Genomic DNA, 27547 nt, shown 5'->3' with positions numbered 1-27547 from the left:
GGCTGTTCAGAAAGACTGGTGAGCACTATAGGAACTGTTAATGAGAGTAATTCATATCACTGGGGAACAAAGGAGTGTTATATATCAAAGAAACAAATGAAGTACTAAGGCAGAAGATTAGGAAGCGTTTTTGGATGCAATGTTTGAAGTAGTATGATTGGGGACATGAACGAAGAGCTTGTTTGTTTCACCGACGTGAAGAAAGAGAGCAACTCGAAAGTCAAAGAGATGTGTCTTAATTTGTCCGAGGTTATTTGATTTAAAAACAGAGCATCAGACAGTAAAATTTATTGAAGTATTTTGTAGAACACGTATATATAGCAGACGAGCAAGGGAATACAGCATCACACGAATGCAGAAATTGAAAGATCCAGGTAATATAAACATAAATGGGGATTCGCATCACCCACCAGACAGACAAATCAAAAAGAATGTGTACGCAGAAAAAATGAAAAAACTTTCCCATTCGTCGTTGAATAATTTTAAATGCGGCAAATCTGTTCTTGAACTATCCTGCAGTTAAAGGACGCCTAAACTTCTTATAAAAGATCCGCAGTTTAGGATTAACGAGAGACTATGGATGTTTGCTTTGCACAATAAATGCAATCCATATAGGTTCACTGGCTGAAGATGGCTACTAGATTCATGTGCGTACTAGCTGCCGGTATATTTATTTTTAGCTGTACCCGAGACTTCGTACCCATGGAATTTGTTTTCTGCTTACAAAGCTCCTTTGGACACAAGTTTTCAAGCACTACGATTGGGGACATGAACGAAGTGCTTGTTTGCTCAGCAACCTGGGAGAGAGCTGCATGGGGTTCTCTGTGCGAAAAGCAACAGGCGTTACGTTGCACGTCCATAATAAGCAGCATCTGTACTTGCGCTTTGTTTATTGTCATGGCTTAACATAAACTCATTAGCAATTAAGAGACTTGCTTTCAACAGCATGGCAAGGCAACTGAGAGAGAGAATGCAACCACCCATTTTGGTATCAAAGGAGGTGATTAACTCTACAAGTTTAAAGCAAAGTAGTAAATTGTTAGGAACAAGCGGGATTTGGGGTGTAAAACTAGTTCGCCTGCGCCACTTCCCGTCAAAACTTCCTATTCTATGAAGTTATGCTGAAGAGGTAACTTTAAGCCTCTGTGAGGGAATGTTCTGAGAAGCGAGCTAACGCCTGACGCTCTCCATCAGAGGTACTTCGCGCCTCATTTTAGCAAGGTATTTCCAAAGAGCGAGTTAATGCCTCATGTTCTCGAACCCGCACAACCGTCGCCTCACGATCTCCATTAGATTCTTGAGGTCGTGTAGACCTCACTCTTAGAGCCATTCTGGTGTATTCAGGAACACTCGATAGCTTTCTAGGCATTTCTACTCATAAACAAAACGAAATCGAAATACTTTATAATGAGAAGGCGTCCAAATCACAAAGCAAATTTAATAAACCCGTTTCTGCTAGCAAAGAATATTAATAAAACCGATCGAAAGGAGCAAAGCAATGTCGTTATGTTTTTAACACACAAAGCGAAATAAGAAATCCGTATATTCTAGCCAAGTAAATTCGTTTTCAGTTTACATTCATAAAGATGATATTACGGGGCTTAATTCTGTCACTTATGTAAGCTTCCGCAAGTATATCTATTATGAGTTTTTTTAAAAAAAACTAACAGCGAACTACTAAGATGAGCGGATGATTTTAGATAAAACTTTAAATTATTAGATGTTTTTCTACTGTGAACCGATTTCGATGAAATAAAGCCTACACGTCGCCTCAAGCTGCGCTCGAGTCACTGCCAAGACCCTATTAAAATTCGTCTGGTAGTTTTGATTATTAGTGTTTTGGAACAGACGAACGACAGAACTACCAGATTTTCAGTTTTATTATTAGTATAGATATAGATGAAAGGTGTTCGTCAAATGAAGAAAAAATTAAATTCTATCCCTTCAGTATCGGATGGTACTTCGCACAGTTATTAGCGACTGTCTGCCCCTTTCCGTGCTCGTACGGGTAAGAGGAAAATGATCGCTTGCATGCCTCGGTGCTTGCCATAACCTCACTTGTCAGATAACCGCAACTCGAGATTTTTAATTGTTGCAGCAGAATTTTTGCCGTATCCTCGAATATGAGTTTTCTAAATTTAAACAAGTGGGTTTCATAAGAACCACGGGGTCAAAGACGACTGAAGAGAATCGTTGACAGAAGTGCAACCCTTCGGCAAATTACTTCAGATTTCAATGCTGGGCCATCAAGCATTAGCGTGTGAAGCATTCAACGAAACGTCATCGATATGTACTTTCGGAGCCGTAAGCCCACTGGTGTACACTCGATGACTGCACAACATATAGGTCTGCGCCTCGCCTGGGCCCGTCAACACCGACGTTGGATTGTTCACGACTGGAAAAATGTTGCCTGGTCGGACGAGTCTCGTTTCAAAATGTACGGGTGTGGAGACAACCTCATAAATCCATGGACACTGCATGTCAGCAGGGGACTGTTCAAGCTGTTGGAGGCTCTGTAATGGTGTAGCGCGTGTGCAGTTGGAGTCACATGGGACACCTGATACGTCTAGATACTACTCTGACCAGTACGTAAGCATCTTTTCTCATTACCTGCATCTCTTCGTTTCGACTGTGCATTCCGACGGACTTGGGCAATTCCAGCAGGACAATGCGACACACTATACGTCCAGTATTGCTACAGAGTGGCTCCAAGAACGTTTTTCTGAGTTTAAACACATCCGCTGGCCACCAAACTCCCCAGGTATGAGCACTATTGAGCGTATATGGGATGCCTTGCAATGTGCTGTTCAGAAGAGTTCTCCACCCCCCTGGTACTCTTACGGATTTATGGACAGCCCTGCAGGATTCATAGAGTCAATTCCCTCCAGCACTACTTCAGACATTAGTCGAGTCCATGCCACGTCGTGCTGCGGCACTTCTGTGTGCTCGCGGGGGCCCTGTCCGATATTAGGCAGGTGTACCAGTTTCTTTGGCTCTTCAGTGCATTAACTTACGCTGTTCAAGTCGCTAAGATACTCTACCAGGCCTGCTTACAATACTAATGCACCCACGCGGTCGTTCTATCTTTTGGAGAGAATCTTAACTCCAGGCATTTATTTACCCACCGATGATGTGCAAGTGTACTAAGTTACAATGATATCCGAATATCTCTTCCGGATGCTTCACTTCTTTTGCCAGACAGAAGCTACAACTGTAGATCTGGCCACGACCTACGTCATCACTTCTTCTTCTTCTTCTTCTGTAGTGGTCAATCCAAGGATTGAAACTTCCTGGCAGATTAAAACTGTGTGCCCGACCGAGACTCGAACTCGGGACCTTTGCCTTTCGCGTGCAAGTGCTCTACCATCTGAGCTACCGAAGCACGACTCACGCCCGGTACTCACAGCTTTACTTCTGCCAGTATCCGTCTCCTACCTTCCAAACTTTACAGAAGCTCTCCTGCGCTTCAGAGTGAAAATCTCACTCTGGAAACATCCCCCAGGCTGTGGCTAAGCCATGTCTCCGCAATATCCTTTCTTTCAGGAGTGCTAGTTCTGCAAGGTTCGCAGGAGAGCTTCTGTAAAGTTGGAAGGTAGGAGACGGATACTGGCAGAAGTAAAGCTGTGAGTACCGGGCGTGAGTCGTGCTTCGGTAGCTGAGATGGTAGAGCACTTGCCCGCGAAAGGCAAAGGTCCCGAGTTCGAGTCTCGGTCGGGCACACAGTTTTAATCTGCCAGGAAGTTTCATATCAGCGCACACCCCGCTGCAGAGTGAAAACCTCATTCTGGAATCCAAGGATTGGTTTGCAACAGCTACAATGGCAGCTTGTCTCCATTCTGTGTCCTTCAGCTTTTCTCTCCATTTCTTTATAAGTGTCACATCCCACATCTTTCACGATTTGATTCATGTACCACAGTCGTGGCCTTCCTCTTGGTCTTTTTCTCTCGACATATCCCTCTATGATTGTGTTCAGGAGTACTTTATGTCTTAATAGACGGCCTGTAAATTGCACTCTTCTTCTAACAATGAAACTTGAGACGCTTCACTTCTCACCTGCTTTTTCCAGAACCACTTCGTTTGTGACCTAGCCGATACATTTTATTTTGAGCATGCATCTATAGCACCACATTTCAAAAGAATTTAGCTTCTGGTCTTCCTCTGTCCCGAGAGTCCATGTTTCACACCCATAGCATGCCACACTCCACACATTTGATTTCAAAAATCTTTCCCTGATTTCAAAGCTGATGCTCTTAGATGTTAAGATGTTTTTCTTCTTGTTAAAAGCAGCCTTAGCTTGAGCAATTCTACTTCTCTTTTCTGCCTTGCTGCTTCCATCCCTGGTAATATTACTGTCCAGATAAGTAAATTTATCAACTTGTTCAAGCGGTTCATTGCCTACATGAACTTGGACTTTCACTTGATCTTTTTTGTCGCACGCCATTGCTTTTGTTTTTGCTTTATTAATTCTCATATTATAATCTTCTCCCATAACATTATACATTCTATTCAGTAAGACTACAAGACCTTCTTCACTTTCAGCTAAGACAGCTACTGTCAGGTGACAAATTGCATGCTCTCGTGTGTTGCGCATGCCGAAAATACCTGACAGATCTCATCAGGTGACGCCGATAGCTGGAGAAACTGGCGAGGCGCACAAAGAATTTGTAAAAAACTGCCCTACCGCTTCAACACCGGAGCCATTCGCAGTTACAATACGTAACTGTCGGCGGTAACTAGCACACAACGCAATTTCCATCTGCACTACTGGCCATTAAAATTACTACACCAAGAAGAAATGCAGAGGATAAACGGGCATTCATTCGACAAATATATTACACTAGAACTGGCATGTAATTACATTCTTCACGCAATTTGGGTGCATAGATCCTGAGAAATCAGTACCCAGAAACAACCACCTCTGGCCGTAACAACGGCATGATACGCCTGGGCATTGAGTCAAACAGAGCTTGCATGGCGTGTACAGGTACAGCTGCCGATGCAGCTTCAACACGATACCACAATTCATCAACAGTAGTGACTGGCGTATTATGACGATCCAGTTGCTCGGCCACCATTGACCAGACGTTTTCAATTGGTGAGAGATCTGGAGAATGTGCTGGCCAGGGCAGCACTCGAACATTTTCCGTGTCCAGAAAGGCCCGTACTGGACCTGCAACATGCGGTCGTGCATTATCCTGCTGAAATGTAGGGTTTCGCAGGGATCGAATGAAGGGTGGAGCCACGGGTGGTAACACATTTGAAATGTAACGTCCACTGTTCAAAGTGCCGTCAATGCAAACAAGAGGTTACAGAGACGTGTAACCAATGGCACCCTATACCACCACGCCAGGTGATACGCCAGGCGATGAGGAATGCACGTCTCCAATGTGCGTTCACCGCGATGTCGCCAAACACGGATGCGACCATCATGATGCTGTAAACAGAACCTGGATTCATCTGAAAAATTGACGTTTTGCCATTCGTGCACCCAGGTTCGTCGTTGAGTACGTACACCATCGCAGGTGCTCCTGTCTGTGATGCAACGTCAAGGGTAACCACAGCCATGGTCCGAGCTGCAAACGTCGTCGAAATGTTCGTGCAGGTGGTTGTTGTCTTGCAAACGTCCCCATCTGATGACTCAGGGATCGAGACGTGGCTGCACGATCCGTTACAGCCATGCGGATAAGATGCAGCATGTCATTTCGACTGCTAGTGATACGAGGCCATAGGGATCCAGCACGGAGTTCCGTATTACCCTCCTGAACCCTCCAGTTCCATATTCTGCTAACAGTCATTGGATCTCGACTAACGCGAGCAGCAATGTCGCTATACGATAAACCGCAATCGCGATAGGCTACAATCCGACCTTTATCAAAGTCGGAATCTTGATGGTACGCATTTCTCCTCCTTACACGAGGCGTCACAACAACGTTTCACCAGGCAACGCCGGTCAACTGCTGTTTGTGTATGAGAAATCGGTTGGAAACTTTCCTCATGTTCAGCACGTTGTAGGTGTCGCCACCGGCGCCAACCTTGTGTGAATGCTCTGAAATGCTGATCATTTGCATATCACAGCATCTTCTTCCTGTCAGTCGACTTTCGCGTCTGTAGCACGTTATCTTCGTGGTGTAGCTATTTTAATGGCCAGTAGTGTATTAGCGAAAAACAGCCAATACGTCTACCACGTTCCCCCAACGGCCACAGACACTAGCTACTTTCTGTAGTGAAAGTCAGCAAGATACACGTCAACCGTAGTTATGAGGTGAAAGACACGTAAATAAAGCATCAAACCATACGTATTATTACACATCTACTCTGATACACACTAATAATCACGGCTGGGAAGGAACGATAAGATCAGCTAAGAGGGTTTCTTCTTGTGGATGTATAAGATTACTAACAGGAGTACGTGAATACCCATGTTTCGTGATCCACGTGAAAACAATGTTAATCTCGGTAGTATTTTTGGTGCTTCCAGAGAATGTATGTCGGTAGCTTTCGGCATGTCAAACAAGCTCAAAACAGTTTCATTCTTCCAGCGCAGCGGCTGTGCTGGCCAGACGAGACGCATAGCTGTGTGACGTGAATTCAGCAGCAATGTTGGGTTGGGCGTTGTCCCCGGAAACTGGTAACATGCAGGCTATGTTGCACAGCGACGATCACAGAGACCCCTGCACTGAATTGTGATGTTATGTTCGCTCGTGTAACATGTCTTGAATTGAAACGAGTCTTTTAGCCGGGATGATAGAAATTCTCGGCAGCTACATCACTGATGCGATTTTATCTTGCCATTGATGCTCGTAGCTGCAGCAAATCCTTGATACAGTATAATCAAGTATGTGATATAAGGCTGTTTTGCTCGTACGTTCTCTGATTTCTACACCTACATCTAGATCTACGCTCCGCAAGACACAGTATGGTGTTTGGCTGGGTGTACCTGCAGCGCTGCTAACCATTTCCTATCCTCTTCCACTCACAAATACAGCGGAGGAAACGGTATTGTCTATATGCGTCCGTGTGAATCCTAATTTGTCTTTTTTTACGTTCATGGTCCTTGAGCGAAATGTACGTCGGTAGCAGTAGAATCGTTCTGCGGTCACCTGCAGATGTCACTTCTGTAAATTTCCTCAATAGTGTTCCTCGAACAGACAGTCGCCTTCACTCTAGGGACTCCCATTTAAGTTCACGAAGCATTTTCGTAATACTTGCGTTTTGTTCGAACCTACCGGTAATCAACCTAGCAACGCCCCTCCGAATTGCTTCGACGTCCTCCTTTAATCCTACGTAGTGCGGATACCAAATACTTGACCATTGCCCAAAAATATCGCGTCTCCTTCGCAGATTAATCACACTTTGCCAAAATTCTCTCAGTAAAAGGAAGTAGCACATTCGCCGTCCCTGTCACAATCCTCACATGAAAGTTTAATTTCATATCGTTTTGTAACGTTACTACCAGATATTTAAACGGCATGACTGTGTTAAGCAGCGCGTTACTAATATAATATTCGAAGATTATGGATTTGTTTTTCCTACTGATTTTCATTAACTTACATTTTACTACATTTAGAGAAAGCTGCCAATCATTACACGTGCTAGAAACATCTTCTATCCTCATGCAATCACTCCCGTGTACTTATTCTTGTGTCGAAAGAACAGCATTTATTTTGCAAAACAAAGAAATAGTGTAATTCCTCAAGTTTTCCCCGGCGAGGCGTTGTCATGTTGATTAACTGGGCTTCTGCCGGTTATTCGCGTCTTTCCTGCACGATATTTCAGCTGCGTGACTCGCAGTCTTCTTCGGGTGCTGTCTGGTACTGACTCCAGCGTGGAACGAGTCCGGTATTTATGCCTACGTTGTGCTAGGCGTTCCCTCTGCGGTCCGCGCCGGATCTGGCGCTCTGTCCGTGATCTGCGCCGACCAATAGTAACGGCTGTAGCGTTTTCTTCTAGCCACGGCTGTTCCGAACGCTGTGCACATATTTTATCGTTATCATCCGTTGTCAATATAGCTGAAATAAGTTCTGAATGGCGTCCAAGCCGTGCTAGACGTTTTATCTTCAGATTGACATTGCGTGAGTCCTTCTGTGAATTAGGACGTTCTTTTACCGTGCTGTGTCGTGTTAGCGGTTCCGTCCGAAGCTCTTGCCCCCAGGAGCGGCTGCAGCGTCATTTTCAGGCTGATCGTGCTCAAATCGTCGCTCGAAACTCGGAAGAGCGTCCTCAGATACTTTGTCTGTTGTCTGAGGTGTCATTTCACGTACGTCCTTATTTACATGTACCGGGCTGTCATCTCTAATTCCATCTATATACTTGTGTCCCTTGTGGTCTGGATGTTGTCTACGTTGCGTCTTCAGAAGATCGAGTGCTGGGTTCCAGGCCGAGCTCAGCTGGAAACCGGTGTCCCGGTTAATAAGATTCTCCGTGTGGTGTCACCGCCAGACACCACACTTGCTACGTCTACATCTACATGTAGTACATTGCTGTAATGACTTCCATCCCAACTCGTGTATCATATCTGCCACACTCTCTCGCCTATAACGTGATAATACAAAACGAGCTGCCCTTTTTTGCACCCTTTCGATGTCCTCCGTCAATCCCACCTGGCAAGAGGACGTACAGAGGACGTACGAGTGTAGTGTAAGCTGTCTCTTTAGTGGACTTGTTGCATCTTCTAAGTGTCCTACCAATGAAACGCAACCTTTGGCTCGCCTTCCCGACAATATTATCTATGTGGTCCTTCCAACTGAAGTTGTTCCTAATTTTTACACCCAGGTACTTAGTTGAATTGACAGCCTTGAGAATTGTACTATTTATCGAGTAATCGAATTCCAACGGATTTCTTTTGGAACGCATCATCTCACACTTTTCGTTATTTAGCGTCAACTGCCACCTGACACACCATACAGCAATCTTTTCTAAATCGCTTTACAACTGATAGTGGTCTTCGGATGACCTTACTAGACGGTAAATTACAGCATCATCTGCGAACAATCTAAGAGAACTGCTCAGATTGTCACCCAGGTCATTTATATATATCAGGAACAGCAGAGGTCCCAGGACGCTTCCCTGGGGAACACCTGATATCACTACAGTTTTACTCGATGATTTGCCGTCTACTACTACTGAGACGATACCCCATAGCTCCGCAGCTTGATTAGAAGTCGCTGGTGAGGAACGGTGTCAAAAGCTTTCCGGAAATCTAGAAATACGGAATCAACTTGAGATCCCCTGTCGGTAGCGGCCATTACTTCGTGCGAATAAAGAGCTAGCTGCGTTGCACAAGAGCGATGTTTTCTGAAGCCATGCTGATTACGTGTCAATAGATCGTTCCCTTCGAGGTGATTCATAATGTCTGAATACAGTATATGCTCCAAAACCCTACTGCAAACCGACGTCAATGATACAGGTCTGTAGTTAAATGGATTACTCCTACTGCCCTTCTTGAACACTGGTGCGACCTGCGCAATTTTCCAATCTGTAGGTACAGATCTATTGGTGAGCGAGCGGTTGTATATGAGTGCTAAGTAGGGAACTATAGTATCAGCGTAATCTGAAAGGAACCTAATCGGTATACAATCTGGACCTGAAGACTTGCCCATATCAAGCGATTTGAGTTGCTTCGCAACCCTTACGGTATCTACTTCTAAGAAACTCATGCTAGCAGATGTTCGTGTTTCAAATTCTGGAATATTGCATTCGTCTTCCCTGGTGAAGGAATTTCGGAAAACTGCGTTCAATAACTCCGCTTTAGCGGCACAGTCGTCGATAACAGTACCATCGGCACTGCGCAGCGAAGGTATTGACTGCGTCTTGCCGCTTGTGTACTTTACATACGACCAGAATTTCTTCGGATTTTCTACCAAATTTCGAGACAATGTTTCATTGTTGAACCTATTAAAGGCATCTCGCATCGAAGTACGTGCCAAATTTCGCGCGTCTGTAAATTTTAGCCCATCTTCGGGATTTCGCGTTCTTCTGAACTTCGCATGCTTATTCCGTTGCCTCTGCAACAGCGTTCGGACCTTTTTTGTGTACCACGGGGGATCCGTTCCATCTCTTACCAATTTATGAGGTATGAATATCTCAATTGCTGTTGCTACTATATCTTTGAATTTGAGCCACATCTCGTCTACATTCGCATAGTCAGTTCGGAAGGAATGGAAATTGTCTTTTAGGAACTGTTCCGCAACTGTATCATCGGAGTCTGGAGGTCGGTAGAAAGAGCCAATTATTAACTTAATTCGGGTGTTAAGTATAACCTCCACCCACACCAATTCGCACGGAGTATCTACTTCGACTTCACTACAAGATAAACCACTACTGACAGACACAAACACTCCACCACCAATTCTGCCTAATCTATCTTTCCTGAACACCGTCTGAGACTTCGTAAAAATGTCTGCAGAACTTATTTCAGGCTTTAGCCAGCTTTCTGTACCTATAACGATATCAGCTTCTGTGCTTTCTATTAGCGCTTGAAGCTCAGGGACTTTCCCTGCGCAACTACAACAATTTACAACTAAAATTCCGACTGTTCCTTTATCCAAGCACGTCCTGTAATTGCCAAGCACCCTTTGACATTGCAGCCCATCCCGCACTTTCCCGAGGCCTTCTAACCTAAAAAAACCGCCCAGTCCACGCCACACAGCCTCCGCTACCCATGTAACCGCCAGCTGAGTGTAGTGAACTCCTGACCTATTCAGCGGAACCCGAAACCCCACCACCATATGGCGCAAGTCAAGGAATCTACAGCCAACACGGTCGCAAAACCGTCTGAGCCTCTGATTCAGACCCTCCACCCGGCTCTGCACCAAAGGTCCGCAGTCGGTTCTGTCAACGATGCTGCAGATGGTGAGCTCTGTCTTCTTCTCGTAAGCAAGACCGGCAGCCTTCACCAAATCAGATAGCCGCTGGAATCCAGAGAGAATTTCCTCAGATCCAAAGCGACACACTTCATTAGTGCCGACATGTACCACCACCTGCAGCTGGCTGCACCCTGTGCTCTTCATGGCATCCGGAAGGACCCTTTGCACATCAGGAATGACTCCTCCCGGAATGACACGGAGTGCACACTGGATTTCTTCCCCTCCTTAGCCGCCATATCCCTAACGGGCCCCATTACGCGCCTAACATCGGAGCTCCCAACTACCAGTAAGCCCACCCTGTGCGATTGCCTGGACCTTGAAGGAGGCTGAGAATGATCCTCTGAAACAGGGCAGGCAGCTGCATCTGGCTCAGCCAGAGACAGTGCCTGAAACCGGTTTGTCAGACGCACAGGGGAGGCTTTCTGATTAGCCTCCGGGGACGCCTTTCGCTGCCTGCCACGCCTTGGAACGACTTCCCAATCAACTACAGGTGAGGGCTCAGCCCCACTGCGGGCAGCAACCGGGGCAACCACAGCGGAAGACCGATCTGGGGAAAGACGGGACGAGGTTGACATCCCCGTGATACCCAAGTCCGGCTCCCCACAGTGGTGCCCATTGGCAACAGCCTCAAGATGCGCGACCGAAGTCAGCGCCGATTGCAGCTGTGAGCGAAAGGATGCCAAGTCAGCACTCATCCGAACACAGCAATCTCAGTCCCTGTCCATTTTAATCGATGTTGAACAACAGTTACTGAAACACGAGTCCGTGCCTAGCCTACGTGATAGCCTTTAAATCGGCTGCGGTCCGGTAGTAAACGTCGGACCCGCGTGTCGCCACTATCAGTGGTTGCAGTCCGAGCGCCGCCACACGGCAGGTCTAGAGAGACTTCCTAGCACTCGCCCCAGTTGTACAGCCGACTTTGCTAGCGATGGTTCACTGACAAATTATGCCCTCATTTGCCGAGACGATAGTTAGCATAGCCTTCAGCTACGTTATTTGCTACGACCTAGCAAGGCGTCAGGATCAGTTTCTATTGATATTGTAAATTATGTACCGTCAAGAGCGACGTTAGTCATTAATGGATTAAAGTTAAGTATTCCACCAGCTACGTCAATTCTAATTCCCTTGTCATGTTCCAGACCTCACGCCAGCCTGAGTGAGCTAAAACTCGTGGATTTCGGCCTCCTTCAGAAACCGTGTGTTGGCTCTCCTGCCAGCCACAACACTCCGCAACCTTCATCCCAATAGATTCTTTGATGACGCTGTCCCAGTATCTCGATGTTTGTGTTAAAATCTTGGCATGATTATGCTTCATAGAATGACTTAGTTATAAACAATGTTCAGCAGTCACTGACTTGGTCACCTGTCTCTGGCGTGCCTCTGGTGCTCTCTGCACCTGATGTGAACAGTAATGGTCGTATGGGCGATGTATGCCATCCCACATCCACATGGTACGTGGTAAACGTCCGCTTTCTGTAGACGCAGGTCATCCTTCACATACCCTAAGGCTGCTAGGGAGTGTGAAGTATGATGATCTGATAGTCGCATGTGAACGTACAAGCTTACATGCCAGAAGATTTTTAAAGTTTGACGCGTGCAAAATAGTAAAAATAAATATTTCCAACACTTAATGGACGCTATGACGTGTTTCGAAAAGTATTACATGACATTAAAAAGTTAATTAGAAAAAAGTTTTTGCAGCATAAATTTTTTTTTTTTTTTTTTTTTTTTTTTTGAAGTCGCTTAAGTGTGTAGCTTATTTTGCCTTCAAAAATCAGTAGTGATGAAAAACAGCACTCAAGGCTTAGGTCTTATACTAGTTCGGCCCACTGTTGCCTACAAGGCAGTACGAGGAGCGATCTATGATCGTGGAACGTGTGATCAAGACGTCGCCGCTGTTGCCGGTAGCTGAATCCTGGTGATGCCGCCGCCTCTTTATTCAAGCAGCGTCTCCTCATTTGGCCTCGCGAGACTGAATGGACGCGATTCCATATCTTCTAGCGGGAACCAGGAAAGCAGCCCGGTCCTTCAGCACCTGTGGTAGCACTGCTAATTATTCGGAGGCGGTGAAAAAGTAGTGAGACACACCGAGATCAGTGTCGCTGTGTTTGTATATGTGTACGTGACAGAGTCCTTGGGGGTATATCTGAATCAAGCGTCACTGCCTGTTTCGTCATTGTTTGGTCAATGTTTGAATTGTGTGAATACGTAATAAACTCCGTCCCTACTAAAAAAGAGAGTTATTTCACGAAAATTAAATCTGTAGATCGACATGTTAATTAAAATGAGTTTTTGTTATTTTGATCACAATGTGTATCGGTCGCCCGATTCCAGACTGTAGCGCCTAGAACCGCTCGGCCACCCCGGACGGCGTGCAGAAAGTATGTAATGTGAGCAATAATGTCAATTTCAACGTTTAAATGTTCACACAAAGTGGTGCCAATAGCATCGCAAGTACAATGAAACATACGGCTTAACGATATCATACGCCTTAACGATATTATCTTGGGTGGCTTGTTGTAAATAGTGAATCATTTAATATGTGCAGCCAGAGTAGTACATAATACTCTCTGCTTCTAACACGACTGACAAATTAACTAATCATTTTACTGTCACTTCTCCTTGTAAAGGGTCTTGTGGACTTCTATGCAAATACAGATGTGGAAAATAATTTTTCAGTAATGCTATACCCTTTTTAAAAGGCACCGTGGGATATTGTGCCATGATCTCTCACTCAGGCATGCGAGTCGACCAATTCGCGAGCGAATGGATTTCACATTAAACGCATCGTTTCGTCCCCATCTGTGGAGAACATTTGCAACGGTATGTCCGATTCACACCCTGGTTCCCTACTGACTGCACCAGAATTCCGCTTACACGTTCTTCCGCCATGGAGATAAAAAAAAAAGAACTACAGACTTACGCAGTACGTTGTTTTGAAGCTAGAGTGGGCGGATCCAGCCGCCAATTTAAGTTGCCCGAAACATTAGCAGACCACGGTATACGAAAGCTTCTTTTCTAATTTCATCGTGTGCGTACAACAGCTGCTTTAAATACTAAAAATTATACAGCTTACATGAATAACATAGTGCCAGGAAGACAATTTCGAACGCTTTTCTGTTCATGAATGCGTATTTGCTCTAGTAATACGACATAGTCAGAGTGACGTCACGGGGAAGCGTCACCGCGGTGAACTGTGGGGGTACAAATGCGCTAGACCTAGAGTTATGCGCTAGTTAAAGATGGCACACATCGGCTTCACGTTTGTGATGTAATGCCAGTTCCCTTCTTTTCTTACCTCCATGGCTTCCGCGCAGTGGTGTGACGTCACATGTTTTGAATACCAGTGCGCAGTTGGGCAGCTCTCGACTGCCGTCGTGTGCTGTTCCGGTGAGCCTCTTCTCCAGCGCCGGAATCCAGACGTCATTCAGTTTCACGCCCTCTTCCTTCCTACTGAAATTCCTGGGGTGTTTTACGATCTCTATGGTCCCTCTGTATACCATTTCATGGTTTCCGCTTGTGGCTGCCAGTACTTGATTTCCCATCAATATTAATGTGTTGGTCTCCGGGCTGCAAGACATGTTCCACAACAGCTGATCTGTCAATGTCCCCTCTTCTGCAACTGGCCTTGCTCTCTTCTAGTCATTTCTTGACCATTCTTTTTGTAGTATCCACGTACACCTCCCCACAGCTACACGAAATACCAATTCGATTCTACACAGAGTACGCGAAAGAACTTGCCCCCCCACCCCCCTTCTAACAGCCGTGTACCGCAAGTCTCTAGAGGAACGGAAGGTTCCAAATGATCGGAAAAGAGCACAGGTAGTCCCAGTCTTCAAGAAGGGTCGCCGAGCAGCTGCGCGAAACTATAAACCTATATCTCTGTTGTAGAACTTTAGAACGTATTTTTTGCTCGCGTATCATGTCATTTCTGGAAACCCAGAATCTACTCTTTAGGAATCAACATGGATTCCGGAAACAGCGATCGTGTGAGACCAAGCTCGCTTTATTTGTTCATGAGACCCAGAAAATATTAGATACAGGCTCCCAGGTGATGCAATTTTCTTTGACTTCCGGAAGGCGTTCGATACAGTTCCGCACTGTCGCCTCATAAACAAAGTAAGAGGCTACGGAATATCAGACCAGCTGTGTGGCTGGATTGAAGAGTTTTTAGCAAAGAGAACACAACATGTTGTTCTCAATGGAGAGACGTCTACAGGCGTTAAAGTAAACTTTGGCGTGCCACAGGGGAGGGGTATGGGACCATTGCTTTTCACAATATATATAAATGACCTAGTAGATTAGAAAATTGCAGCGAAATGCAGGAAGATCTGCGACTGATATGCACTTGGTGCATGGAGTAGCAACTGACCCTTAACATAGACAAATGTAATGTATTGCGAATACATAGAAAGAAGGAGCCTTTATTGTATGATTTTATGATAGCGGGACAAATGCTGGTAGCAGTTACTTCTGTAAAATATCTGGGAGTATGCGTACGGAACGATTTGAAGTGAAATGATCATATAAAGTTAATTGTTGGTAAGGCGGGTACCAGGTTGAGATTCATTGGGAGAGTCCTTAGAAAATGTAGTCCATCAACAAAGGAGGTGGCTTACAAAATACTCGTTGACCTATACTTGAGTATTGCTCATCAGTGTGGGATCCGTACCAAGTCGGGTTGACGGACGAGATAGAGAAGATCCAAAGAAGAGCGGCGCGTTTCGTCACGGGGCTATTTGGTAAGCATGGTAGCGTTACGGACATTTTTAGTAAATTCAAGTCGCAGACCCTGCAAGAGAGGAGCTCCGCATCGCGGTGTAGCTTGCTGTCCAGGTTTCGAAAGGGTGCGTTTCTGGATGAGGTATCGAGTATATTGCTTCCCCTTACTTATACCTCCCGAGGAGATCGCGAATATAATATCAGAGAGATTCGAGCGCGCACGGAGGCTTTCCGGCAGTCATTCTTCCCGCGAACCATATGCGACTGGAACAGGAAAGGGAGGTAATGACAGTGGCACGTAAAGAGCCCTCCGCTACACAACGTTGGGTGGTTTGCGGAGTATAAATGTAGATGTAGATGTCGATGTAAATCCTAGGAATTGTGGTTGGCGATCATCCTTGACCAATTTTAGGTGATGATGTATCTTGCGTGTGAGTTTGAAGATTACTGTGATGTTCTGCTTTTTCAAGATTTCTTCCTTTGAAGTCAGTGAAGTCCTAAATGAAAGCAGGAAAACTTTCTATTTCACCGGCGCTTGAAAATCGCTATGATTTCTACGCGGTGGTTTTAATGTTATTTTTTGCCTCAGGGAACGAATAACCATTCTTGAGCTATGCATAGATGGGATCTTTCAATTGTGCTCAAGCAACTCTGGTTCGCAGATTTTTTTGCTCTATCTCCCAATGTTTTCATGATGCCTTGCTTTTGTTGTGGTTGGTGGTTCTGTTCAAAAATGGTTCAAATGGCTCTGAGCACGGTGGGACTTAACTTCTGTGGGCATCAGTCCCCTAGAACATAGAACTACTTAAACCTAACTAACCTAAGGACATCACACACATCCATGCCCGAGGCAGGATTCGAACCTGCGCCCGTAGAGGAACTCCCCATAGCGACACCATCCGTCTGTTCATAGAACTAATCGTTACATTAGAAATCGTGGTTGTGAGGCAATAGTTAAATAGTTCTGCAATATCGGGAGGAAAAATTCGATTCAGCCGCTGCAGCACTTGAATGAGCGGAGCGGCAGTGAATAGCGATACCACATCAAAACTAATATTTCCTCCTGCCGGACCCCTACTGATGAAATATGCAGAATTGCTGGTGTACGAATCCGATTGGTCCACATACGGTCGTAATAATGTTGCCAACAACTTAGCAATCGAGAAATGGCGGAGTTTTGAAATTTGTAAGATTGGATGTCATGATCTGCTATATATATACTATGACTTTTGATGATATTAAGGTAAATACATTGTTTGTTCTCTATTAAAATCTTTCATCTGCTAACTATCCCTATCAGTAGTTAGTGCCTTCCGTAGTTTGAATCTTTTATTTAGCTGGCAGTAGTGGCGCTCGCTGTATTGCAGTAGTTAGAGTAACCAAGATTTTTGTGAGATAAGCGATTTATGAAACGTATAGGTTAATGTTAGTCAGGGCCATTCTTTTGTAGGGATTTTTGAAAGTCAGATTACGTTGCGCTGAAAATAGTGTGTGTCAGCTTAAGCTCAGTCTTGTATAATTTTTCAAAGGGGACGTTTCATATGTCGACCCTTAGCCGAGGATACCTCACTGGAATCTTCTGATTTTTTCTTGTAGTTTGTGTAAATAGTGTAGCTTTTGTTTAATGCTATCGCGTATTTGTAGAGAGAATCTCCTTTGTAGTTGCAGTATTTCATTGTTGTACAGTAAAACAGTTGTGGCATGAATGTAGATTTGCACCAAGTATTTCGCAGCTGCGCTTGCAATTAAGTAGATATTATTTTAAGCGCTATGTTAATGTGTTCTGTTATTTTTGCTCTTCAAATTGTGCTTTTCTGTGTTATCGTGTGAAATATTGTGACAATAATGACGTGTGAAAAACGTAACACTAGGCTCCAAAGTAAACTGAGAAATAATGGTGACGACGAGAGTAGCTTACCAGCACCACTGTGTAATGAATTAACAGACATTCAAAGTAGTAATTTGGTAACTATGCATAGGGAAATGGAGCGGGCGTCAAATAATTGTGTAGACAGTGAAACAGGTAGTGAACAGGGAAGCATTATCGATCGATCGGTCGGCAACAGCTCGCCTCAGGTATCGGGAATGACAGAACACAATATTGCAAATACTGTAGAATCAGGTTTTGGGTCCTCACCGTTTTCTCAAATGAGTCAAGACACATATTCTGCTTGTCAAAATGTGAATGTTGCCGGTGAAAATGCGCTGCCAAAAAGCATAGAGAAACAGATTCCAGACACTAATACATTATTATTGCAATTAATGCAGCAAATGAAACAACACCAGAGACAAACACAGTAACAGTTAGACGCAATGGAACAAAAGCTTCAAAAGTTAGACTCAGTGGAACATATGCTTGAACAAACACGTGAAGATTTAACTACTGAATTACATAAAATCGAATCGAAATGTCAAAAAGTCTGTAATGACGTAAAAAACACAAACTTGTGAGGATTTTCAACCCATTTTTTCGCGGTATGAAAATGCATTACAGCACCACGAACCAGCCATAAAAGAACTGCAAACTATTGTTCATGAAAATCACGAGACCTTGCAAGCTAAAATTGACTCAGTTGCATCTACAGATTCGGTTACGCAACTTGCATAAACTCAGGAAAACTTAAAGGACAAGGTAGATACTCTGAAAATTGGTTCAGAAAGACACATGGAGGAAATCAGTTCATTATCAGAGAAAGTAGTTGAACTTTCGGATCAGCTAAATAATTTATCTACGAAGGTAGATGATAATCTGAATGACACAAAACCGGTAGTCTTTAATGACACAGAAGAGTTCGAACAAATTAGGTAATTCAAACAAAATCAGAATCAAATTAATACGCAACACCAAAGAGAAATCCCGGAAGTACAAGATCAGCTGACACAGGTAATACAACAAATACGTATTTCGGAGGACACTCGCGCTCCAATACGGGAAGAGGGCCATAGAAATACGGAACTGCCACAAAATAGTAACACAGGGCACTTCGGAAGTTATGAAAGAAATTGGCAAGGTACACCGAATTTTGAGATGGAACCGCCGATACGACGTAACAATGACGGACATGCGACTTGCCGACATGATGATTTTGACTATAAGCTGTTCATTACTACACGTAAATTCAAAACATTTAAGAATTCTGGCAACGATATTCATCCACGAGCATGGCTTCATCAATTCTCTCATTGTTTTCCTCCCAACTGGTCACTGCAGCACAGATTAGAATTTATGTGTGGCTACTTAGAGAATGAACCATCTGTAAGAATGCGATCGGTCATTCACGATTGCCACAGTGAAGGAGAATTTTACCATGCCTTCCTCTCAGCATATTGGTCTCAAGCCACACAAGATCGAGTTAAACATGGCATCATAATGATGAAAAATTTCGAACAATCTGAATTTTCCAGTCTTGTGAAATATTTTGAAGACATGTTGCATAAGAATCAGTATCTTTCAAACCAATACAGCTCCTCAGAACTCATCCGCATTTGCTTAATCAAATTGCGTGAACATTTACGACATATTATTTTAGCAGGACGTTGCAAAGACGACATTGAAGCTTTTCAGGGACTGTTACAAGAACTGGAAATTGACACTGACAATTGCGGAACGCGAAAACAGGAGCACAACAATTACAGGTCACATCTGTCACAATTCCGCGATGAGAGAAATAATACACGACAAGGCTATTCTTACAACGCAAATCGTGACCAAAACAGACACCACCCGTATGACAACCGTTGGCAGAGTAGTAATAATTCCAGGGAAAGATCACCTCTCCCAGGGAATGACTATCACAGAGACTACCATGGAAACAGACAATATGGGAACCAAAATAAATATTATCAGGGGAGACAGAATAACTTTAGACGCAACGGTCCAGCGCGCAGTTACGATTCAGGGAGAAATTCTCCACCACGTGACCGACAAGAAAGAAACTATGGAATCTACCGACATGACGACAGACGATATGATCGTAACGACAGACCTGAATTGCAGCAGAATTGGCGTGATTCAAACAGAGCAGGGCCCTCTCGACAAGGTGAATTTGTAGAAGTTATGTCTCCTCATCCCAATAACGACGCGTGCCAACAAAGAGATAGACAATGACTCGCACCGCAGGCAGCCACGTGCGCCGGCTGGCTCAGCGAAAAACAATATAGACGCTAACCTTGAGAAAAAGTTTAGCATTCCTTACCGACGTATACAACATGATAATTGCTGTGAAGTTTAAACTCTGTCCACTAGGAAGAGTGAAGCATTGCACTACATTTCACATGTAAAACCATTTATTGAGAGATAATCTGCCTTTTAACTTAGTCTTTCCTACAAAATTTTTCACTTCACGTTAGCAGTATGCGTTGTCACACTTTGAAACTGTTATCATGCAACAATGTTTTCAAGTTATCTGTCCAGTCTAGAACCTACAGAACATATTTAGACAATAATTACGAATGCATTGTTATTACGTAACGACTATAAGGCCCACATACTTCGAACATATACCGGTACTGCCAATGAGATTTTAATGCAACATGTTGGTTTACTTAAAAATACATTCTGCATTTAAAGTACTTTCTGGGAGATACCAGATGACACAGTGGTTAGTTTATGTGACAGCTACACAATTTAATCACGACGCTACTAATGAGTGACAATTTACAATGTTGCTTTTGCGCTTTATCTGTTTTGCATCTGCACAGTTTTTCTGTATTATTCTGGAAAGTAAAACATGTTTTAGTAGTAACTTCTGTGGTATAGCTACAATGAGACAGCCTTTTCCCCAGCACAACAATACGTTATAGCACAGTACTTTCTTCACCACGGCAATAAGCGTAATAACTAAGATATCTATACGCAAAGCATTTCACCTTTGTTTATCATGAGGTAAGTACATTGACTTCAGCAGAACTTTGCTTACAGAGGACGATAACTACGACACTTCCACAGAGTTATCTTACAGTAAGACGCACATTTAGCGCTACAGGACACGCATTTGAGTGATTAATTTTGTAATTAAACCATTTATTTTTCAAGATTTTTGAATTACAAAGAAAGTTTTCCGTGATACATTTCATTCCATTGCTGTAATCTGTAACACCTGAGAGTATAATTACATTAATCCTCAGGGGGTTACACGCTTACTTTGTGTACCATGTGTGTGGCAAGCACAAGGAGCCCTAGCTAATATGGTATTTGCTTATACAACTTTACACATCGGTACCATATTCCTCTAACACAGAATTACACAGCTATCTGATCATTTGACAGAGAGAGGCAAGTATTTATTTTACTACATCAGTGACAGATGTTTACGTAATTACACGGTTGGATAACTTCACACTTACGAAATTGTATTTTCTCTGTACTTTGTGAAATGTTCATATTTTTTTGGAACCATTGTGATACTATGAGAGCTTTGAATGATATATTTGGTATGGAATCATGGTTTTTAAAGTACGTTAGAGGCAGATGGCACTTTTGACATGAGCAGAAAATTTTTATTTAGGTTCTGAAATCATTGGAGGAAGCTACGACGATTTTGAGAATTGACTGAGGTGTTACGATGTTATTATTACGATGACTATGTGTATTATGCTGTTGCAGTATGTTTATGATCAATAAGCTGATGCTATATGAATTATTTGATTATGCTACGTATCTGTTATCATGAAATATTGAAGAAGTGTCGACGAATAAGGTAAGGAATAATGAGTAGTGGTTAGGGACTCTGGTTTGTGAAAAAGGTTGTTGGAAACCAAGAATCGTACTTTAAGAGTTCTGAAATGTATGTAAATGCGTGAATGTATTACAATGTCGGCGAAAATTTTTTGGACACTGTTATATCAATAGGATTTTGTTTCTACAGATTTGTAACGCAAATTCTTGACCTATGAAATATTTTTATAAGAGACTACCACTGTAGTGGAAACTGCTGCCTTAAATATTTTAGTAAGAAAGGTAAGTGACCTTGACGTAATGCGTTTTGGGCGCCCAGCTGAGAGATAGTCGTCTGACAAAAGAAAGCCATTAGGTGGAGAAAAAAAAGAGGCCATTATCCTCGCTATTGACATTTCTTTGTTGTTAGCATCGCAAATACGACACGCTCAAACTTGAAAACATACGATTACACTGTGGAGCTCTTAATTTATGATATTTACTAAAATGCCTAATGAAATGATGAGAAACATTTTACATCTATTGTCTTTGCAGTTGACAGATTGCTCATTTGTTTAATATCTAGTTTCTTGTTGCACCACAGCATTGTTTAAATTAAAATTTAATAGATGTACTAATAGAAATGTTTTCTGTCTACAGACCCAGTAAAGAATAATTTTATGATGTACTTTCATAGAAAAGAGAGCACAAATAGACATTTCCCTTCACAGGAATTGTATGAATAATTTTTTAACGACTTGGTAACTTTCTTGCAGAGTAAGTTTTTGTGATGCATCACTCTAGTGTTAAGATGTGACATAGGTATTAGACATGGCCATTTTAATGTAATATTTTTTTCTGCTTGAGCTTTGCCATGTTTAGATGTAAGTTAGTGCATTTGCTGTTGCTGATTGCCAGGCATAGTGCTACTAAAATTCACTTTGTATTACTCTGTTAAGCTAGTTTTACTACTGATTTATTTTTCTTGTTGCTGCACGTTGGCTCATATTAGTTGTAATGTTGTATTGCTTGGTAATTTAGATTTACTGTAGCTTGCTTTGCCAATTTCCATTTTTTTTGTCATTGCTGTTTGTGTTAATTGTTTTGTGTTGCTGCATTGCCTTGGCCCTTAGTTTATGCATGTGAGCTCAGTAGATTTCAGTTAGCTTAAGAGAGGGTAGCCTATATAAGAGAATGAGTTGCGATGAATTGGAAGAAATGCACTGAGAGGTTATACGAGAAAAGTACAGAAAGCAGGTATAGATAAGACTTTTTGGAAATAATGAAGAATGAAGGGAGATCTCCAAGAAGTAAAGAAAGTTTTGTTAGCAAAATACTGCAGTAAAACAATCCCTGTCCTTTCCTTGTGTTATCCCACTATATGTTTGTGTACCCTTGGGTATTTGTCTCCTTCCTGTCTTTATGTGTTTATCTGATGGGTGGGAGTTATGTTGTTGAATTTTTCCGATAATATGTTATTTACCTTGTAAATATGCTTAGACATTATTTATTCTGTTTTGTTTTAATGCTCATGAGTGAAGTTGATGTTTCAAAAGTTATTCTGGTCTTTTATGTATTTACTTAATTCATAATTCCTGTAACACTGATGTATATGTTTATATCTATTCTTTTGTAAAGCCCCTATTACTACAAATGTTCTCTGTATTGTTATGTTCTTTAATGATGTATTTTGTACCTTTGTTATTGTATTATTATGTTAAAAAATTGTAATTGACATCAGTTCATCAAATTAAGTAACTTGTTAAGTTACATTTCACTGCACACGATTCTGTTGGTCATAGTATATGGACAATAGGTGAGAAGTAGGGATTGACAGTGTTTGCACGTGTGTTAGTAATTCAGCAAGGGACTGGATAACAGCATTGCTGGTTCTAAGGACATTTCAAACAAATTCTTTGTGAGGGGACAAGTGGTGGTTTATGGACTTGCTATATTCTCCGCAAGACTATTCGATGGTGATTGTACACCTGCACAGTCGCAACACATGGCTGTTGGCCGTCTCTACAAGGACAAAAGTGGGTCTGCATCTATGATGAGCCACCAATACCATTATTTCTACAAGGACTGCAGTGGGTCTGCACCTCTGGTGGCCCACCAATACCATAGTCTCTACCAGGACTACAGTGGGTCTGCTCTGTGATGACCTACCTACCAATAGTCTTCAACTTCGACTGAGTCTGCTGTGGGTTTGCTCTGTTGTGGTCCATTACCTGTGTGCATGTCAAGAGTCAGCACTCTCTTTCCATTGGAAGAACAACACTACTTCTTCAAGACTGCATGGAAATCCACTACTTCTGTGTGCATTTTCTTTTACTGCTCAGACTTTGAGAAAAAAAGCTGCAATTTTACTGTGATGAATGATCAGGACTGTCTTTGTGGACTGTGACAAAATTTTAGCTTTTGACCAACATTGTATCAATAAGTGTGTCAATTTGATATCTTTGTTATTGTAATTATGAAATTTTTTTCAAATCTGTATTGTCAACTGCCCAAAACAATTTGTAAATTTTTTGTGGGGAGCGTGGGGGCTATGTAAGTAGGCTGTTTAGGTTTAGTATTGGTAACGCCGCCGCCACGTAGCGCTCTGTATGAAATCACTGGCTGTGTTGTGTGCAGTCAGTGGCTGGTTGGCATTGTTGTAATACTCGCCATTGTAGCGTTAGGCAGATGGATGTGAACAGCGCGTAGCGTTGCGCTGTTGGATGTGAGCCGCCAGCAGTGGTGGATGGGGGGAGAGAAATGGCGGAGTTTTGAAATTTGTAAGACTGGATGTCATGAACTGTTATGTATATTATGACTTTTGATGATATTAAGGTAAATACATTGTTTGTTCTCTATTACAATCTTTCATTTGCTAACTATCCCTATCAGTAGTTAGTGCCTTCTGTAGTTTGAATCTTTTATTTAGCTGGCAGTAGTGGCGCTCGCTGTATTGCAGTAGTTCGAGTAACCAAGATTTTTGTAAGGTAAGCGATTTGTGAAACGTATAGGTTAATGTTAGTCAGGGCCATTCTTTTGTAAGGATTTTTGAAAATCAGATTACATTGCGCTAAAAATATTGTGTGTCAGCTTAAGCACAGTCTTGTATAATTTTTCTAAGGGGACGTTTCAGCTTTTAACGTGAAATCCATTTCACCACGGCATAATAGCCAGGAAAATTTTATTAATTATGTTTTAAAAGGGACCACAGAAACTCACTAATAAACGGGGCAGGAGGGCTTACGGATGTTCTGTACGGCTTAATGTAGTAGCTTAGTCAATTCTGGCGTGGAGGGGGGGACGATGAGTGGGTGAGAAGGGGGCATTGAGGGGGGAGGGTCTTTGACACAATGATAGATGGCCGTATAACGCTCTTACCGTAGTATGGTGTATCTTGTACCGCCACTGAGACAATCTCTTCGTCTGTAATTACCAGGTATGGCCAGCGGATACCGTCGTCAAAGTTTCGGGAATGAGAACACTAATAACAATCCCGGAAGACTGGCGTATCAGATTTGAGACAGCCAGTAGGATTGTTTTATGGTAGGGAAAATAGGAGATGAAAACTGGCGTTTGCCAGGGATGTTCACTGGTGATGCGAGAGCGAAGGCGCTACAGAAGTGATGAATGAGTGCAGGGTGTGGCAGGGAACAGCCATCCTGAAGCACTTCATGTGTAATAAATGAGTGCAGATGAAAAAGCTGCAGCATTTCTGTCTAGGAGGGGAGGAGGGGGGATGTGCTAATAAAGAATCCAGTAAGAGAGTTTTCATACTGAAGGGGGATGCGTTACAACTTATTTCTGCTCAGTGGACACGAAATCCAATTGTGTTAAAGTAAACGAAGATTATTTTTTCTGTTTCCTATTGTTGCGTTTTCTTTGCAGTAATTATTCTATCTTTATGTTTCCTCTGAGTGTTTTTGTATGGTTGTTGATAATCTCTCTCTCCAATTCTTCGATACAACAAACGAGCTCTACATCTTAGAGACTGACGCAGTCAGAGAGGACAAACTGAAAAAAGAGTCGATTGATGGTTTGATAGCCGTAGTGTCGGGCGGTTTCCAGGTAAAGTCAGACCGGTGACCTTAACACAAAATCTAGAAGTTACGGAGAGAACCGTATAGCCGGCTTGCTTGTCTAGCCTGACCTACCAAGGGATGTTGGTATTGTTTAGAAAGAACCAGTAATCGCTCCACCCCGTATTCTTTAAAGAATTGAACACCCATGTACAAAACACCTTCAGACATTTGAGTAATTCAAAAATGAGTTGATGTGTTGAATATTTGACGTTATGCATGTAAAACTTCTGTGGTTGAAGGCGCACAAACCTAATTATGTAGGTTTTATTAGTTTCGGATTGTTCACTCATAGACAAATGAAAAATTCAAAACCAAAACTATTTCTCGTACAGTGGTTTAATTTTAGAGGTATCTGAGAAGTATATGTGGACACTGTGTGCAAAATGTGATCCGAATAGAGTCAGTAGTAAAGAGGTAAAAAATTGAAACGTCACTCCTAATGCTAAAGTGTTACTTCGCGAACGACTAGGAAGTGGTAGCGATAAACTTCTTTCTTTCATTATTTAGTGTGGGGGTAGTGTGGGTGGTAGCCGTGAGAAAAAATTCCAAAAGGTTCGGAAATACGTGTAAAGTTGGTTTGAAACCGCTAAGTGCTCCTATTCTCAAATACTCGATGAAAAAGGTGTGGGTAACTGGCATACTTTGTTGTAGAATACTGGAAAACAAATAGACAGTTTGACATGAGATATGACCGTCAGTATTCTAAGCCAAATTATGTCAGGTGTTTGTACAGTTTCAGCGGATAAGTTCGTTATTGCTCAGCTTCAAAGTACTGAGGGATGCTTTTAACTAATCTGTTGTATTCTACGCCCTGGATGGCGGTTAATAGCCGAAACCGGTAGATGACCAATGAGACAAATAAATAGCTGATGGTTAAAATGCATTTTGAGAAATACTCTACGGCTGTTGAACCTCACATTATGCAAAGACTTCTCGAGCTGATAATTTAAGAAAAAGTGAACTCGTGTGGCATTGTTGGTTTGGAGACCCTAATAGAACAGGTTTTCTTGTCCTTCACGAACAGTAGCAGCTTTTCTTCCCGAAGTCTGAATGCAGTGTGGTTTTAAGCGTATGACTAGTGTAGGTGACTGATGGGTATGCTCGTAGTGTGGTGCCATATTTGTGCTGGATGATGATGAGAAAAGGGAGAAGATGAAACCCGGTGCCTCTCGAATTGCACCAAGTGGTCGCTAATCTTAACGTTCCCATTCAACAGACGGTTGGTAGTCAACAGTGTAACGTTGCCTCACTTCATTAGACAACCTGGAGATGTTGAAAATTTAACCCAGGGCACTGACGCAAAGTCTGGTGATCAGCAACATCCTCTTCTTTTTCGGAAAGACAACGGAAAGCAGCCAACAGCACGTGACGTACTCAGGCGGTTACCCTTCAAAGTACTGGTCGCGCCCGATGTTGCTTAACTTAAACCGATCTGACGAGAACCGGTATTCAACGAGGCAAGCCGGCCGCTGGTGGCCGGGCGGTTCCAGGCGCTTCAGCCCGGAACCGCGCGACTGCTACGGCCTCAGGATCGAATCCTGCCTCGGGTATGACTGTGTGTGATGTCCTTAGGTTAATTAGCTTTAAGTACACTCCTGGAAATGGAAAAAAGAACACATTGACACCGGTGTGTCAGACCCACCATACTTGCTCTGGACACTGCGAGAGGGCTGTACAAGCAATGATCACACGCACGGCACAGCGGACACACCAGGAACCGCGGTGTTGGCCGTCGAATGGCGCTAGCTGCGCAGCATTTGTGCACCGCCGCCATCAGTGTCAGCCAGTTTGCCGTGGCATACGGAGCTCCATCGCAGTCTTTAACACTGGTAGCATGCCGCGACAGCGTGGACGTGAACCGTATGTGCAGCTGACGGACTTTGAGCGAGGCCTATAGTGGGCATGCGGGAAGCCGGGTGGACGTACCGCCGAATTGCTCAACACGTGGGGCGTGAGGTCTCCACAGTACATCGATCTTGTCGCCAGTGGTCGGCGGAAGGTGCACGTGCCCGTCGACCTGGGACCGGACCGCAGCGACGCACGGATGCACGCCAAGACCGTAGGTTCCTACGCAGTGCCGTAGGGGACCGCACCGCCACTTCCCAGCAAATTAGGGACACTGTTGCTCCTGGGGTATCGCGAGGACCATTCGCAACCGTCTCCATGAAGCTGGGCTACGGTCCCGCACACCGTTAGGCCGTCTTCCGCTCACGCCCCAACATCGT

This window comes from Schistocerca gregaria, chromosome 2, assembly GCF_023897955.1.
Source record: "Schistocerca gregaria isolate iqSchGreg1 chromosome 2, iqSchGreg1.2, whole genome shotgun sequence".
NCBI classification, from domain to species: domain Eukaryota; kingdom Metazoa; phylum Arthropoda; class Insecta; order Orthoptera; family Acrididae; genus Schistocerca; species Schistocerca gregaria.
The sequence above is the reverse complement of the archived record's forward strand: the minus strand, read 5'-3'. Positions refer to the sequence as shown.